The 17,296-nt window shown below is 39.4% G+C and overlaps 1 protein-coding gene and 1 non-coding gene across 2 annotated transcripts in view; one reads left to right on the top strand and one right to left on the bottom strand.

Annotated features, from left to right (window-relative positions):
- Positions 1-17,296, top strand: part of PTPRG (protein tyrosine phosphatase receptor type G) — a 686,752-nt gene that overhangs the window by 65,466 nt on the left and 603,990 nt on the right. The window lies entirely within an intron of this gene.
- Positions 16,394-16,531, bottom strand: LOC114806907. Its single transcript, XR_003754960.1, has one exon. It is a non-coding gene; the product is annotated as a small nucleolar RNA SNORA7 (small nucleolar RNA).

Raw genomic sequence — 17,296 nt, 5'->3', positions numbered from 1 at the left:
ATGAGCAATATTTTGAAATGCAGTCTGATGCTATATAGCACAAAAAATGCAGTCCTTTTCAATCCAATCAGTAGCAGCGTTTCTTGAGCATCTGTTTTGTTCAAATCCCTGTGCTAGGTACTGTGGGGATCACATAGGAAGGCAAGAGGTACAGTTCCTGCCCTTGAGAAGTTTTGGGAAAGCTAGGTCAAACACAAATGAAATTATATTAAGCTTCACACCATATAAAATTATGGTTTTTGTCAAACATAAAAAATATTTTGTTTGATTACTTGCAATCCCCCATTCCCCTTACAATCAGATAGCTCTGATCCAAGCACATGCAATATCCTGCTGTGCCTACTGTATTGACCTCCACACTGACCCCCCTGCTTCCTGTGTCTCCCCACTCAAGTCCGTGAATCTCTGTGATTGTGTGTATCTAAATAAGAGTTTGTGCTAAATGACATCTTTTTGGTGGGCAAGGTGGAGGGAATGTCTGATAATCAGACCCCCATTTAAGGCCGTTTTTGCTATTCTCACTCCTTCAGGAGGCTGGGCTGAGAGGGTTACTTTGGGGTGTGACCATACACCTCTACCACCACCTGGAAATGTCTTCAAGTAAATCTGAGCACTTGGAGATGACAACAGGCATGGCATCATTTCCAAATTTATATTACACCCAGTTCAGCCAAAAGGTGTGCTTTTATTACACATTTTGGCTAGCCCGCTGTTAGAAAATTAGGGAGGATTTCTTTGATACTGCAAGCCTAGTAGAAGCAGCGTGGCTTAGTGGAAAGAGCACAGGTTTGGGAGTTAGAGGTCATGAGTTCTAATCCTGGCTCCACCATTTGTCTACTGTGTGACCTTGGGCAAGTCACTTAACTTCTCTTGGCCTCAGTTACCTAAGCTGTAAAATGGGGAATAATACTGTGAGCTCCACATGGGACAACCTGATTCCCTTGTATCTACTTCAGTGTTTAGAACAGTGCTTGGCACATAGTAAGCACTTAACAAATACCATTATTATCATTATTATTGGGATACAGGACTTTGGGATGTAGGAAGAAATGTTTTGTGTGCATGATACAACATGGGAAATCAGGACTACTACAGCATCAATTTTCCTTAACATGAATCAATCAGTCAATCCTATTTATTGAGTGCTTAGTGTGTGCAGAGCATTGTACTAACCCCTTCGGAGAGTATAATATAACAGAATTGGTAGACATGTTCCCTACCACAGTGAGTTTACAGTCTAGAGGATGGTATTTGTTAAGCACTTACACTGTTCCAGGCTCTGTACTAAACACTGGGGTAGATGCAAGCTAATCAGTTGGGCACAGTCCTTGACCCACTTGGGGCTGAAAGTCTTAATCCCCATTTTACATATGAGGTAACCAAGGCACAGAGAAATGAGTGATTTGATTAAGGTTACATAGCAGACAAGTGCTGGACCCGCTAGGTCACACAGTAGACAAGTGGTAGCCCCGGAATAAGAACCCAGGTCCTTCTGACTCCCAGGCCCATACTTTAACTACTTCAAGACCTGCCCCCCACCCCACCCCCATGTTTTAGGACAACTGGGTATGTACATATAAATATAGAGGTTTTAAGTACTGAAGTGCAGGAGAGCATTTTGGTAGAGTGATAAGCCCAATTCTCCCTTTTGCTGGGAAAGCAATTGTTCTGTTGAACTGCTTGGTAAAATTGTTTTCCATTTTCCAGCGGGCGAGAGTGTTTCCTTCTCTTACCCATCAGCATTGGAAAACTATGACTTTGTTGTGCTAATGCCTTCCATGGTGCAGCTGAGCATGACCTACAATTCTGCTTCTCACACAGTGCCTGCTCTTACCCTGCCTACTAGAAGTTTTGTTTTACTCTTTCAGAAACAGTGAATGTATCAGTGTTATAATAGAGTAGCTACGGAAGGCAGTAGATCTGAAAAGTAAGGCTAACCACACATTCAAATTTCAGTGGGACATTCCTGAGATTTTAGGGCCTGGCCTGCCACCTGCTCTAACTTCATTGGAACATATTTATGTTCTGAAAACCAAAGGAAAAAAATGACTGCAATGCATGAGCAGCTTGGCAGATGGGAGAAATGCTACACCAGAGGGAGATGTGGAAAGTAGTTGGGGGAAGGCAGGGGAGGGGAACAGTGATGGCTATTCTGAACACCGGGCCCATTGATTTAGAATGTGGACAACTGCGACCTCAGTAAGATCGAGATTTATAGAGACTAGGATCACAAGATGACTGCAGCACCCCCTGGGCCTGGACCCTGTTCAGCCATCTCCTTTCCCTTCGGTAGAAGCAGTGATGGAAGCAACCTTGACAGTTTGGTTGAAGACTAAATCGGGAAAGCTGAGACCACTACCAAAGTCCCACTGGCTGGGTCTGGTTGGCAATAGCTAAGGGGCCCAAGCCCCCAGGATCCAGCTTTGGTAGAGTCTTTAATTTTTCTTTTTTTTTGCACGTGTATATCTATATCTATAAGTCTGTGTGTTTCTATGTCACCTTGTCCCTGACTTCCTTTGCTTTTCTTTGTTCCTCCATCTCCCCTCTCTTTGTCCCATCCTTTCTCTGTGTCCCTTCTGTGTCTTGGTCTTTTTCTTACCTTCTTTCCCCATCTTTTTCTCCCTGTTTGTCATTTTTGCCTCTGCTTCCCACTTTTTTAGTCCATCTTTTTATTTCCTTCCTAACTCTGATTTCTTTCCCTAGCTTGGTAGCTATACATCTTTAGCTCTTTACATTTCTACCTTGCCTGATATTTTGGCCTCTGCTTATTGTCCTGATTTGAGCCACAATAAAATTGATCACTTTACAGAAGAGGGATTCTCTTAGGCTCAGCATTTATTCTGAAGGCAGAGATAGGAAGGCTTTCTCCTCCTCATCATCAGTAGGATTTACTGAGCACTTACTCCCCATGTCTCTTGTCTGTGTACCTTTCTGGCAGAAAGATATTGCTCTCGTTTTGGAGAACTTGGGAGCATTCTAATATAGAAGCTTTTTTTCTTTGCCAATAATTTTGGTGTGGCATTTTGTAAGTCATTTAATTCTCTCAAGTCTCAGTTTCCATATCTGTGAAAGGGAGCAGTAAAAGGTCTTTAATTCACCCTCCAAGGTGGAATTATTACACTCTTAAAACACATACAAAAGGTTTTTGTGGTGGACAAATGTGAATCATGTAGAAAGTGTAAGTTTACATATGCACCAATAAATGTTGTTAGAGAAGCAGCATGGCCTAGTGGATAGAGCATGGGCCTGGGAGTCAGAAGGACCTGGGTTCTAATTTTGGCTCCACCATGAACGTGTTTGCTGTGTGACCTGGTGGGACAGGGACTGTGTCCAACCTGACAACCTTGTATCTGCCAGAGTGCTTAGTACAGTGCTTGGCACTCTTAAGTGCTTAGCAAATGCCATCAGCAACACCAACAAGTGGCCTTTCCTCCATTTTCTTTGATTCTAAGTGCATTGAAATATTTTTCTTTTACCGTAGAGTATGAGTTCAGAGGATCATCAACTTTGTTTATTTAAGATTAGGGATAAAGCAAGGGTTTAGGTTTATCCCTTAATCTGAAATTTCAGGAAACTGGAGCTTCTAGCTAAAATGATGAAAACGTGAAAAGAAGAACCTTCTAGATATAATTCCTCTGTAAATCAAAGACTAAATTCAAGAGAAACCATTTTCTCACACAATATAGATACACAGGGGGTCATTTCTTCAACACCTTATGTAAGCTTATTATCTTGATCACTTATAGCAGCATCCATCTGCAAGATATACAAACTGAATTATCATGAATAGGGTCACCATGAGGTCTGAGTGTACTTGTCCTTCGGAAATCATTCTGTCATGATAAGGAATGTTTCTCCATAAATCCCCAACACAGACTATTGGAATGTGATACTACCTTTGAGGGCAATACTATCATAAGGTTTGTTTTGCCAGTGTAATACTATCAAAGCTTTGTTGAATGAACTGATTTCAAGCTGTTGATATAGTTCAGACCCTGGCAGTTCTCTATAATCTCCTTGAAGCTTTAAAGTTTGATTGCATTCTGTTTGCCCTGCAAATAGTCAATGGCGTAAGTTATCTCCAAGTGAGAATATATTTAAAGTCTGTATTTATAATAGAAAGGGTTTGCAGGAGTGCAGAGATCCTGGAAAATACTCTCCAAATGTGTTATTAAGTTTTAATGCCTGCTCATTGCAACCTGACTAACCATGGGAAACAGGTACAATTTTAATGTTCTTAGATTTTAATATTTAACACTGCACAAAACAACAGCTGAGCAATTGAATTTCCTACCAGATCTAGAAAAGTTAACAAAATACATATTTTTATTTTGATAAAAAACAAAAATGTACTTTGCAACATTGTCTTTTATGAAATAATTTTAAAATATTACAAGGACTATTTTGAGCCTTGAAATGTTATCATAAATCCCAGTATTTTCTATGAGAAAGGGTAGGAACTACTCTTTTCTTCTTCCACTTTTCTCTTTCTCTCAATCGATCCCAAAAGTTCCCTACAGTTTGGCTCGTGTGCAAGCATACAACAAATCACCTCCTCTTTTCTCATCTCTCACCACTTCTCTCTTCTCCCCTAATCTCCTCAAAACTGGCAGATTGAACCTCTTATCGTGCCCACACGTGCCTGAACCCTGCAGAGATCTCAGTGTCCGCCTTTCTCCCTTCTGCCACCTCTATCTCTTTCACTCCGCAACATTACCAAAGGTTTAAATCACCTTGAATAACTGCCTTGAGCCATGAAACTTGTATACCATCCTTTCTTCCCACTCCAAGTAACGCTGAAGCTGTTATGTGTATGTTAAAGTTTGTGATTATTATTTCCAGGCCAACACATTTTGCCTTGGAAATAGAGTTATAAACTAGGTCTCCTTGAATAAAGAGGGAATTGAGATGTTCCATTCCAGGAAATGGCCAGCTAAAGCAAAGCTGTGAAACAAGCCAATGAGACCACTATGGGAAAGCAATACCATATTAACTTGTATAATTGGCTGCCACTATTTTTTTAATAGGAAGTTAAAGGTTATTTTTGAAAGCAGGAATGGTGGCCTGTGTTAGAGTAGGAAGATGAGATGAGTCAGAAGGCCTGCTGATACAGGCTCCTGGGAAGATGTTCCTTTTTCTGAGACTCGTGAACTCCTGAGTATGAAGAGGAGAAAGTAGAGGGAATTAATTCATGAAGTTACTATTGTACATATGCAACACTTGGGAGAGTGCAGTAAAAGGAAAGAGACTCAGGCTCAATTGCCCTACCACCTTTTTCTTACCTTTCTACTACTACTACTACTATTACTTCTAATAATAATGATAATGATAACTGTGGAATTTGTTAAGCACTTAAGTGTGGCAAGCACTAAGCACCAAGCACTAGGTAGATACAAGATAATCCCTTTAGACAAGGCCCCTGTCCCCATATGGGTGGGACTCAGTCTAAGAGGAAGGGAGAACAGGCAATTAATCTCCATTTTACAGATGAGGAAACTCCCTTTCCCTTCCATTTTTCTGCTTCTTTTTTCTTCTCCTTTTGTTTCTCCTGCTCCCTTACTGCTGGACTTGATTTCTTAGACCCCATGTAGTTGTCTCTCCCCTATTTTGGGGTTGCAAAAGTGAAGAAGTTACGCAGGTAAATACTGTGGTTGACACACATTGGAACAGATCAAGTGAGAACATTAACTAACCTGACTGATTTTCCAGGCCTGTGAATTTGGGGAACATTATTCTGTGATAATCAAAACAAGATGCTACAGTAATATTAGTAGTTTGAGGTTACAGTACTGTTGAATCAATCACCTTGTAGCATTAGCTATGCATAAGAAACAAGGCTGAATAAACAGACATTCAAAAATTTCAGCCAGTTTAACCCAAATTGCATGGCTTGGCTTAGAAAAAGGATAAAGAAATTGTAGTCTTTACAATGAAAGCATTGTGTCTCCTTCTCTTCCACTGCCTCTTCACTCCAATATCAAACCAGCAGACATGATGAGACTTATTTGACACTGACCTTATTTGACATAGCCTATCCCTGCTTTAAACCTCATTTCTTGTCTTCAAAGATTTTTGCTCTCTCCCTTAAAAAATCTAGGGAAAAGTGGCCATTTTAATGGACAACTTCTTCCATGGGCAATTATCTCTGTGAAAATAAAAATGACTGTATAAAAAATAGCATAAGATTGATATAATGCAATGTTTGTTCTTGGTTTCTCCAATTTCAATTTAATTTGCTAGTTAGATTAAAAATCTTCTAATTCAGAGGAGTTTCAGTGAAGGATACATATGCTGATTCTTTCAGGACTCTTTGACAAGGTGAGAACTCAAGGGAGCCTAGCAAGTAGTGGAGTAGCAACAGCTGAAGCAGGTGAGAAGAAAACCAGGTGTTGCTTCTTCCATCATTAACTTTCCAGAGCTTGTGACTCTTCCAAGAACACACAGGAAGCAGTCCTGAAGCTCTAGAAGCTTCATTTGCAGTGACTCGGTGGTGGTGATAACAGGTTTTATTTTCACCTAATTTTCATGCTCCCCTCACTGAAACCTGTTTCTCCCCAGATGATCCTCTCTGCCCTGCTGCTCTCTCTAGAGGGGACCTCACCTCTTACCACTCCCTAAGCCTCACAGTGAAAGGGGAAGGAGTAGGCTTTCTTCTGGCTCCCCAATTCTGCTTTCACACCATTCCACCTCCCCCTGTCCCTCTCTTTCCCTTCCTTTAGAGCCTATATCATTGCACTATTTCACCCACTCCAGTTACTAGTCACAGTCATCTGTGCTGCATGTGTTTTCCCCCCTGCCCCACCTGCAACTCTCTGAACCATTTTGATTGCTTTCTCACATTCCTTTTATCCTTCTCTATCCCTACACTGATTCTTGGGGACTTCAGTATCCCTGTGGATGTTTCTGATGGCCTTTCCTCTTCCCACCTTCTATCACTCCTCAACTCCATTTACCTCCTGCTCCACCCCACCTCACCCACTTACCAAATTGGACACACCCTCTATGTCATCATCTCTAGTTGCTGTATTATCTCTATCCTTACCAACTCTCAGATCCCTCTATTTGACCACGACCTCCTCATCTAGCTTTGTTCCCACCCATTCCCTTCCTGCAAATCTGTCTGCTTTCCTGGTTATCAGGTGAAACCTTAGGGTAAGTAGAGAATTCATTCATTCAACTGTATTTATTGAGCGCTTACTGTGTGCATAGCACTGTACTAAGTGCTTGGAAAGTACAATAGGGACAATACCTGCCTACAGTGGGCTTACAGTGTGGGAGTGTGGGGAGGGGGCAGGGGAGAGACAGACATCAATACAAGTAAACAGGCATCAGTATAAATAAATAGAATTATAGATATATACATAAGAAGGTAGAAAGCTATAAATAAGGTAAGAGAGATGAGGAGCCAGAAGAAATAGTAGGAAAGAGCATGGTTCTAGGAATCAGAGGACCTGAGTTCTAGTTTTAGTGTTCCCACTTACCTCCTGTGTAAGCATGGTCGAGTCACTTAACCTCTCTCCACCTGAGTTTCTTCATCTGTAAAATAGAGGTATGATGGGTCCTTGAAATGCTTATTATGTGTCGTGCACTATACTAAGATCTGGGTTAGATACTAAATAATCAGGTTGTACACAGACCCTGTCCCACATGGGGCTCACAGTCTGAGTAGGACTCAGTCCCCATTTTAGAGGAAACTAAGGCATAGAGAAGTGACTTGCCAAGGTCATACAAGCAGGTTTGTGTTGGAGCCAGGATTAGAAACCAGATCTTCTGACTCCCATGCCTCTGTGCTTTCCACTAGGCCATACTGCTTCTGTAGTACTTTGACTTTCTTGCAGGGATGTTGTGAGGACAAAAATGAATTAAGTGATGTAATTTGTGAATAAATATGGTTTATGAAATGAAGGCATGTAGGCTCTATCCAGATTGAGAACAGTGCAGTGTATGGCCATGACTATCTTCTGGGTAGCAAGTGGTTTGCTGGTGTGTGATTCATTCTATTTTAAAAATGATTTTTTTGGTACCACTTAGGTAAAAGTTCCCTTTCTTTTAAGGTTTATTAGCCTTTTTGCTCTTTATCCATTTTATATATATGTATATATGTTTGAAGTTTGGTGTTTTGTTTTTTTTTTTAGAAATAGCCTGTCATTTCTATTTGTTTTTATTTAATCTGGTTTTAGAGGTTTAAAAGGTGTTCTAAGAACAATTTGAGGAAGGTCTTGAGGAAGTGTACCTGGTGGTGGATTATATGCAGTAGAAAGTGGTCTGTCTGTAGAGTTTTCCTACTGTAAAGATATGAACTCTGTAAGGTTTTGCCCCAATCCCTTCTTTTACATCTACATTTATTTCTAGTGACTTTGATTGCTTTCTAGTTTGCTGCTAATCTTGTTTTGAAAACAAATGGTTAGCTAATGGATTGGAGGCACTGGATGAGTGAATAACTATTGGGTTTTGATTTTTAGGTGAAGTTTCATGCGGTTACTTGTCAAGTTCTCTACCCATTATTCCAATGTGCTGTTAGTTAAATAGGGAATCATATAACATAACTTATTAAATCTCATCCAACCATTTTTCTCTGCAACAGAATTACCCACTAGCAGTGTCCTTTGACCTGGTGTTCTGGTGAATGCTTTTACCTGTCTCTGGCCCTTCAGCCTTCAATTTGTAAAACCACTGTTAAATGTAGTTCATACTTTTTCATTCAATTTTTATCGCCGTGCAGTTTGTCAGTTTTCTCTGCTTTGCTGCCCTTATGCAAGGACCTTTCTCTACTTGCCTCCAGGGATATTGTGTACATTTTCACAGATGTCTGCTTCATGGACTTGGGAGCACATTGGGGTCCTCTGATAGCTCAAGGCAAGTAGCTGAACAGTTTCTCTTCCATACCAATGTGTTGAAAATTGGAATAGTTCCAGGATCTACCTGAAACTTCTATGCATTGTGATGAATGGTTTATCTTTTTCTTAATGTTTTCAGTAAAACGGAGCATGCAGGAAAAGCTGGGCTCTCATAACCAGGTGGCGATTTGATCAAATAATTGTAACTGGCTATCATCTGAGGCATATTTAATGGCTATATGAGGGCTTCGATGGAAAAGATGCGTTTGTATTGTCTGCTTAGGCCACCTTTTGTTCTTTTCTTAAAATTCACTTGTTTCAAGTAACCAGGCTTGTGCGTCTGTCCCTGATTTTGAAGGGTGTACATTTGTACCTTTTTTGTGGCCTACGCAGCTTCTAGCCCCAAATAGAATGACGTGTTCTTTCTGATTCTTTTTTTTAAAAAAAGGACATTTGCACAATGTCCTTTCGGCACTGTCTCTATCTGCTACATGAAGTGATAGAATTGTACTACAAGGATGGCTTGGACCCTACTGAAGTGCTACATAAGTTTAGAAACTTTGGGAAATGATTGGTCAATGAAGGTAGCCTTGGAATTGTCTCTTGTTACTTTACCCGTTTAAATGAGTTAGCCTAGCTATTCAGTTCACATATACAATAGATATACCAATCTGTGGTGGAAACATCAGGAATGGGGTGACTGTCTTAGAGTAGCGATTATTTTTGGGAAGATCCATTACAAAATAGCACCAGTTGCTGTAGTTGACAATTGTGGTAGCCCAAGAATGGGTGATTTTTGTATATGTACAGTGTTCAAAGGGTTATCAGTACTGAATAGAGAATTTCAATCACATCTGCATCTCACCATCTGTGGCTTAATTGTCAAATCCTAAGGACAGCTGTGGATATCTATGCTATAAGTATATCAATGCCATAAAAGTTCACACTGCAAAGAGACTGGCTTTACACAAAGTATGATGTTTAATGTCTTTTTTTTTGAGCAGCTCTTCCAAGGTGGACCCCTTTCAAGAGCAGCATTATGCAGAAATATCAGCTGTAAAGTGTCTAGTACAGCTGTTCCGATCATAGCATACACATTCCATCCTGTACTTTTTAGCTAGGGGGTCTGTTATCTCTCTCCCTCTCCCTCTCTTTTAAATAAGCAAGGAAGTGGCCTATCACTATTTTTATAAATCAAAGCCCACAGATTTATCTAGACCCCTGCATACATTTTTCTTTTTGTTTTGTTTATGATATAAAGGGCTTCTCTCTGGTGCATGACAGTGAAATTGCAGATGTTACCTTCAGTGCCTTGATATAAATATTACAAATCTTTCAAAATGAGGATTTGTTTTTTCTTATGCATTTATCTGCTGACCTAAAGGTAATACTCTGTCACTGTGAGGATTGAAGATGGAATTGCTGGGAAACAGCTCCCCACACTTCTCAGCTATACACATGACTGAACCTTGAAAAATAACTGTTTCCTTTCCCCTTTAACACATGCTTTGATCTGGGTGTCATTGCTATAGCAAGTTATAAGCAATATGAAGACAGGTGTGGCAGTTTGTAGCTTCCAGTCAAGTGGGTTTAGTTCTGAATGTCCTCCCCTTCTGTGGAGGAGGTCCTAACTAGACCTAGAGCCTCAATGGGGCTTGTTTATAAAACAGAAGGGACACCTGAGTGGAAGAGTACTTAACAGATTGCAGGGGAAATGTCTTTCTAGGCTGCCTAGAGGAGCCAAAGGGATCTCTGAATTGGAGGTCCCCTTCTCAGTTCCTTAGTTGTTTTACATCCTGATCTAAATTAGAGAGGACACATCCTTTGTCTAAAAGACTGTCGACTCAATCAGAAGAGTGGCTTTCATCATTTCAGTTCATGCTTCCTGCACAAAAATACCCAAATATGATTATCTTAAAAACTGAGGGCTGGGTTCACTAGTGAAATCAATAAATAATTCCTTTTGATTTGGGACTTCAGCATTGTTTCTCTTGTAATTGCTGAACTCTCAGTAAGAATTGTTTAGTGGCCTTGAATTGTCTGGTTTAATTTATTTGAGGTCTCATGAAACTGAGGTAAATTTAAAACTCTAGGGGCATAAGTGATAGTTTTTCGAAGATGATTTGCTAAGTGGTACTTTGCAAGAGTTGCAGCCAACTCTTGATTATTTGAGGTTGCTTATCAAGTTTGTGGATTATCCAAGCAATCTGATCATTATTTAATTTTCATTTTTCCTCTTGCTGCTTGTTTTGACACTTTTCTTTCATATTAGCATCCCCATCATCTGACATAGGCAGAAGTAGTAAAAATCCATTTTACTCCAATTTGTTAAATTGTTAAAGCTAAAGGCTTTCCGATTCCTAAGGTTGATGGGAGGTTTGAACATTAGCTGTAGATTTCAATTATCCATACTTACCTAGTCTTTCTTATGAGCCCTTTACTCCCAGAGTAGCATATTCACCCTGGCTCACTTCATGAATAGAGCTAGTGTATTTTGTTTGTTACCCACCTCATGAAATTTTTTTTTTTTGGTCCTGTTAAGATGCCAGAATGGCATGTGTGGCAAAAGAGTGAAATAACATTTGCAAGGAAAAATGCTCCTTTAATTCCTGTAGTTACACGGCCTGAAATACCACTTGAATTACTCTATCATGTGACAGTATTTTATTTTGTGCAAACAGTAAAATGTGATCTGTTTAATCATACCCCAGGGTTGTAATGCACAAAGTGAATGTCTTTCCCCTAACTGTAGACTTTCAGGCCCTGTGAATATACTCCTGAAAAATTCATTTGGTAGCCATCCAGATGATATTAGGATCCTTGTCTGTAAATTCTAAGATAAGCAAATGATAAGATCTCCTTTTCCTTTTATTTGAAGAATGATGGAAAAATAGCTGATATACCTCAGTTTACAATTTGAAAAATGATTATGTTAATTTTTGGACTTAAAAAAAAGATCCCCTTCCTGTTCACTCTTTGACACAAATACAGCAAAATATAGTGTAACAAGGTAAAGTTCTAAAAGGCTCCAATTGACAACACCATGAGCATTCATATTAGGAATCAAGGATCAGTCATTTCTAGGTGTCTTATCAGTTGAAGGTCAATAAAGTAGGAATTCACCATGCTAACATAGAGAAATCTGCAGGTATGGAAACAGAATAGTTTTAGTATGATTAAATACTGTACTAGGAATTTCTTAAACCTTAATGAGGGTCTTATCCAATCTTTTATCCCCAAACTTGCAAGCTTCAGTGTTTTGGGTAATTTTCTTGCTTGAAGTAGAGATACTGGGTTAAAGTATAAAATCAATAACAAAGCAATTGACTGGCATTACCCTTAATCAAGTCAACTTGCATAAGCTTCCTTAAGCTTAAAGTAACAAACACTAATTCTAAACCTACTAAACATTAGCTAAGAGTTACCAAAATCCACCCTGATCACACATGTTGAAACCTAGAAATGTGCACTTGAAGATATTTAGGGCAAGAATTATTCTGAGCATAGTTGTGAGTTTTGCATAAAGCCTTTCCTGAAAGGCATCCAAATAAGGACATAAATGATTGATTCAATGCCAGCAGAGGAGAAACCTGGCATATCTCTTTATTGGGATACAATAGTTAACCAACTATTGGAAACATCTGGACACTTCACTGGGGGTGGGTATTGAAAGCTTTTAAGACATTTTGTGATGTCTGAAAATATATTTATACTTCAGTCTATTTCCAAGATATGAATATTTTGAGGTTGCTGAGCAGGAACATGCTAGCAACATGATAGGTTTGAGAGAAATCCTTTTGTAACCCCCAGTCGCAAATAAAATTTATAATGTTTTCTTGTAATCCAACTAAATTTCTCCTTGAGTCCTTTAGAAACCAAATAACACTAGATGAGAAAATTTAGAAAGGATACTTTTTATGTTTTAAGTTTTGTAATAAATTACCTGTAATTACCAATACATTTTGGAAATACCACTTACTTTAAATGATTCCCATATATTTTACACCTATATTTGGGGGGTGTAATAATAATTGTGGTATTTAAGCACTTACTCTGCAATATGCAGTGATGTGGATACAAGATAAACCAGTTGGACTCAGTCCTTGCTCCACACAGGGCTCGTAGTCTGAGGGGGTGGACACACAGGTATTGAAAACCCATTTTTCAGATGAAGAAGCCAAGACATAGAAAAGTTAAATGACTTACCCAAGGTCACACAGCAGACAAGCGACAGAGTTGGGATTAGAACCCAGCTCCCCTCACTCCCAGACTCAGGCTCTTCACACTATGCCATGCTGCTTTTCATCTAGGAAGAACTACATGAACGTGGCTAACTATGATGGGGCAACTAAATTATACACATTTGGGAAAGCATTTATATTTCTTTGCCTCTGTCCAATTTTAGGACCCAATTCATCTACCTCAATTATGTGGGTGTATCTGGATTTAAACACACCAAAACCCATAATTTTTCTAGATGGGTGCATTGGCAGAAAGATAAAAATCCAAAAATATTCAGCGGCCCATCTGGTATCTTGGCACAGTTTGGCTGACTGCGTTCTTGTGCAAAAACTTCAAATTTCTTAAGAGGTAATCCCCCCCTTGACTTTTTTTTTATTCCCATACTCTAACAGTGAATATTACTAAATTTGAAATTGGCACTTACTCTGTTTTAAAATTTAGGGAGAATCAGTGAGTCCTTAAATAGGCTTACCAACTGCTTGAAGCTTCCCCTGTGATTTTTCTTTCTCTATCATCTCTTCACTATTCTCCATGTTATAAATATTATGATGTTTGTCTCCCATATTAGATTGTAAGTTTCTTGTGGGAAGGGTGCAAGTCATTTCTTCATTCTGTACTTATCAAGCACCCAATACAGTGGACTGCACCAAGTGGATGCTCATTAAATACAAGTTCTAGGCACATATTTAAAACTTCCTTATCTGTTTGTATGATGATTAGTGGGTCTCATCCTACATTATATCTATAGTAAATCTTAGAAACTACTCTTCTGTGTTGGTGTCTGCTGGGAGACGGGTTAAAGAATCATATGCTCCTGTCACATCTGGAAAACTTTGCTCTTCAAAATTGATATAAAATTTCCTGCAGCAATATTTGTAATAGTTGTAGACTTGGAAGTCTTCTGGGAGAGCTCTGAAGAAAAATCATGAGGCTTAGTACAAAGTCTTTCACTGAATCTTACCCCTTCCCTTAATTGCCCACGTGGACTCCTTCGATATCAGTTCAATCTCTTCACCATGAGAGCACCACACCCTTGAGGAGCAGCATGCCTAGTGGCTCATTTTAATGTCTGGCTCCCCCTTCTAGACTGAGAGCCTGTTGTGGCCAGGGATTGTCTCTGTTGCTGAATTGTACTTTCTAAGCGCTTAGTACAGTGCTCTGCATACAGTAAACACTCAATAAATACAATTGAATGAAATGAATGAATGCAGTGCCTGGCATATGGTAAGCACTTAACAAATACCATTAAAAGGGGAATTATGCAGGCAACTGAATGTTTTTGTGAAGCTGAATCTCATTACCTTTAGTGCCTAGTATAGTACACAAAATAGACATCAAATGTTTCTTAATACTACTACCAGCTCCTATTTTCAAGTGAAATATTTGTTTCAGCCAAATGTGAAAAGAACTAGTGTCTGTGGTTCAGTCATCATGAACTGCAGAAAACACAATGAGGTCAATGTCCAGAGATGAGCATCCCTTTACTTCTCTGCTGCTGGATTCAATCTGATTTTGGTCTAATCCAGACCAGACCAAGCTTAGTTGGTCCCAGAATTAAGTATTGTTTAAGTTGCATTACTTGATAGGCCTGGATGGCTGTAGGTCCCAGACCGAAGGTGTTCCCTTAGGCTCCTTCTGCAGTGAGTGAGCTGGAACTCATTCAGTTGTATTTGAGTGCTTAGTGTGTGCAGAGCACTGTACTAAGCACTTGGAAAAGTACAATTCAGCAGTAGACACAATCCCTGCCCCCAGAACTGAACTCCTATGTGAAGAGTTCTAGCAAAAGATCTTCAGGACTAGGTGGTCAGAAAGGACCTTCTGGGTCTACTCAGGAGTAGCAGGGAAGAAGGACTCAGTAGGCAAGCTGCGCACCTTGAGATCGGGCTGGAACTGAATTTGCCTCCATGTTTAGTAGAATCATGACACGGAGCTCCCAACCCCATTCATATGCTTCTTTGGATCATGATGAAGATTATGTCTACATAATGCTACTGGGGTAAGAAATACCTATTTGTTATGAGGCTTGTAGTTAGCAAGCATTCAACTTTCTGAGAAATGAGTCTAGCCTGGTTTCATTATTTGTCTATCTGCCATAATTGTGTCTTTTCTAGAGGATTTTTTTTCTCCACCTTCTTCACAAACTAGAGCGTGAATTCAGAAAGGATTAAAGCTTAGGGTTTCATTGTCCAGAAAAAAAAAATGTGTGTACCATTCACGGGGGAAAAGTGAATCTTATACAATGGCTATGCCTGAATAGAAATGCATTTTTTCTCCAATAGAAACATCTATTTTGGATGTTTTTGATCAAAGTGATCCCATAGTACCAAACAAACTTTGTAGATATGCTGAATATTACTGGAGTCCCATAATTATAATTCTACATCAATGTGATACTAATTCTGCATCAGTTTGATTCAGAAACTCTGCTATCTGCATACTAGCTTAATTTTATCAGTTATATTTATTGAATGTTTACTGTGTGTGGAGCTTGGAAGAGTACAATACAACACAGTTTGGTAGCTGCATTCCCTGCCCACAATGAGTTAACAGTCACAGACTCCATGTCATACTGTCTATATATCTCTGTCCTCTTATCCACTTTTGTCCTGAGGAACTATGAGAAAATACAGACTGAGTGCTATGCATAGGAAACAGATTTGCTGATTTGTTTCCAACCTAATTCTTAGAATACCAGCATACTGTTGACTGCTATGGCGAAAGTGATTTCAGTGATTGGCAAGGGAAATTCAGTATCTCTCTCAAGCAAAATATATTTATCCTCTTGTTGTATGCTAATAATCTGGGAACAAACAAAAAATAAGTATTTGAAGGGGAGAAAACTATGCCAGCCCACTGCACTTCCTATTTTCAAAGCCCTCCTAAAATATGATCATTTCCCATTGTCTTCTATCTATCCCCAGAGCTTACTACAGTTCTTGGCACAGAGTGAATGCTTAACAAGTACCTCGGCTATTAAATTACCAACCCACAAAATCTCATCAGTGTTATAACCTATTTTAGCATTATATATTTATGCCATCCTTGACATTAATGTGTATGTAAATGTTTATCACCTAATTCATGCTACCATTCTTACCACTTGTCTTATGCTGTCAAGTCATTTCCAACCCATAGTGACTCCATGGACACATCGCTCCCAGAATGCCAACCTTCATCTGCAATCCTTCTGGTAGTATCCATAGAGTTTTCTTGGTAAAAATACGGAAGTGGTTTACCACTGCTTTCTTCCATCAGGTAAACTTGGGTCTCTGCCCTCAACTCTCTTCGCTGCAGCCCAGCACAGGTAAATTTTCCCTTGTAGCAGATTGCCTTCCACTCACTAGCCACTGTCCAAGCTAGGAATGGAGTGAGTATGCCTCTGCTTGGCTCTGCCTCCCATAGCTGAGACTGGTAGACTACTGCAAACTCTCCAGGTGCAATCCTGAGAGGGGAGCTCGTGCCCCTATCTTTTTATAAACTTGCCCTTTCTCCTGCTCCCACTGCTTGTGGATATTTTTGCCCTCTCCACCATTAGATTTTTAAGCGCTTTAAGGACAGGAACCATGCCTCTTTTTGCTTCTTATGTGCACTCTCAAGTGTTTTGTACAGTGCCCTGCACTCAAGTACCATTGATAATAAATTTAGATAAGGAAATTAATACATTGGAAGTTCAGAGAAAAGGAACATTATTGGTAACTATATAAATCAAACATTCCCTGGATAATCAGAATGCAGTCTTCCAGGAAAACACACATTTTTACACCTAGAACTGATTTTTTCAAATCGACTTTTGAGAACAAACCTGCTTACATTGGTCACTAATAAATATGTGGATTTTGGATTTTGTTTTCCAAATTTTGAATAGCTGTAGTACCTCTAAAGCCAATAAGTAGATTGGTCTATTTTGTTTCCCCTCATCTTGCTTGAGTTGTTCCTCTGTCTCTAGTCCCTAAGTTTCTTTCGGTTCATGGTAATTTTCTAAGAGAAGGAAAATAAGTTGGTTGCTATTATTCCTCTGGCTTTTTAAATGCCAATCAAATGAGGCTCTCTTGCTACCTGATTAAATTTTGCCTTTGTCTTTTATTTACTTTAAGAAATTCTCTGACTGTTTAAGGTGCACAGTTTAACACAGTAAGAATGACTTTGTTTCTGAAAACCAAAATATTTTATTCAAAATAGAATGGCAGTGGTTCAGTTGAAAGTTTCTTAATGTAAAG

Source organism: Ornithorhynchus anatinus, chromosome X1 (genome assembly GCF_004115215.2).
Source record: "Ornithorhynchus anatinus isolate Pmale09 chromosome X1, mOrnAna1.pri.v4, whole genome shotgun sequence".
In the NCBI taxonomy this organism is placed as follows: Eukaryota; Metazoa; Chordata; class Mammalia; order Monotremata; family Ornithorhynchidae; genus Ornithorhynchus; species Ornithorhynchus anatinus.
Note: the sequence above shows the minus strand (reverse complement) of the source record. Positions and strands in the feature narration are given on the sequence as shown.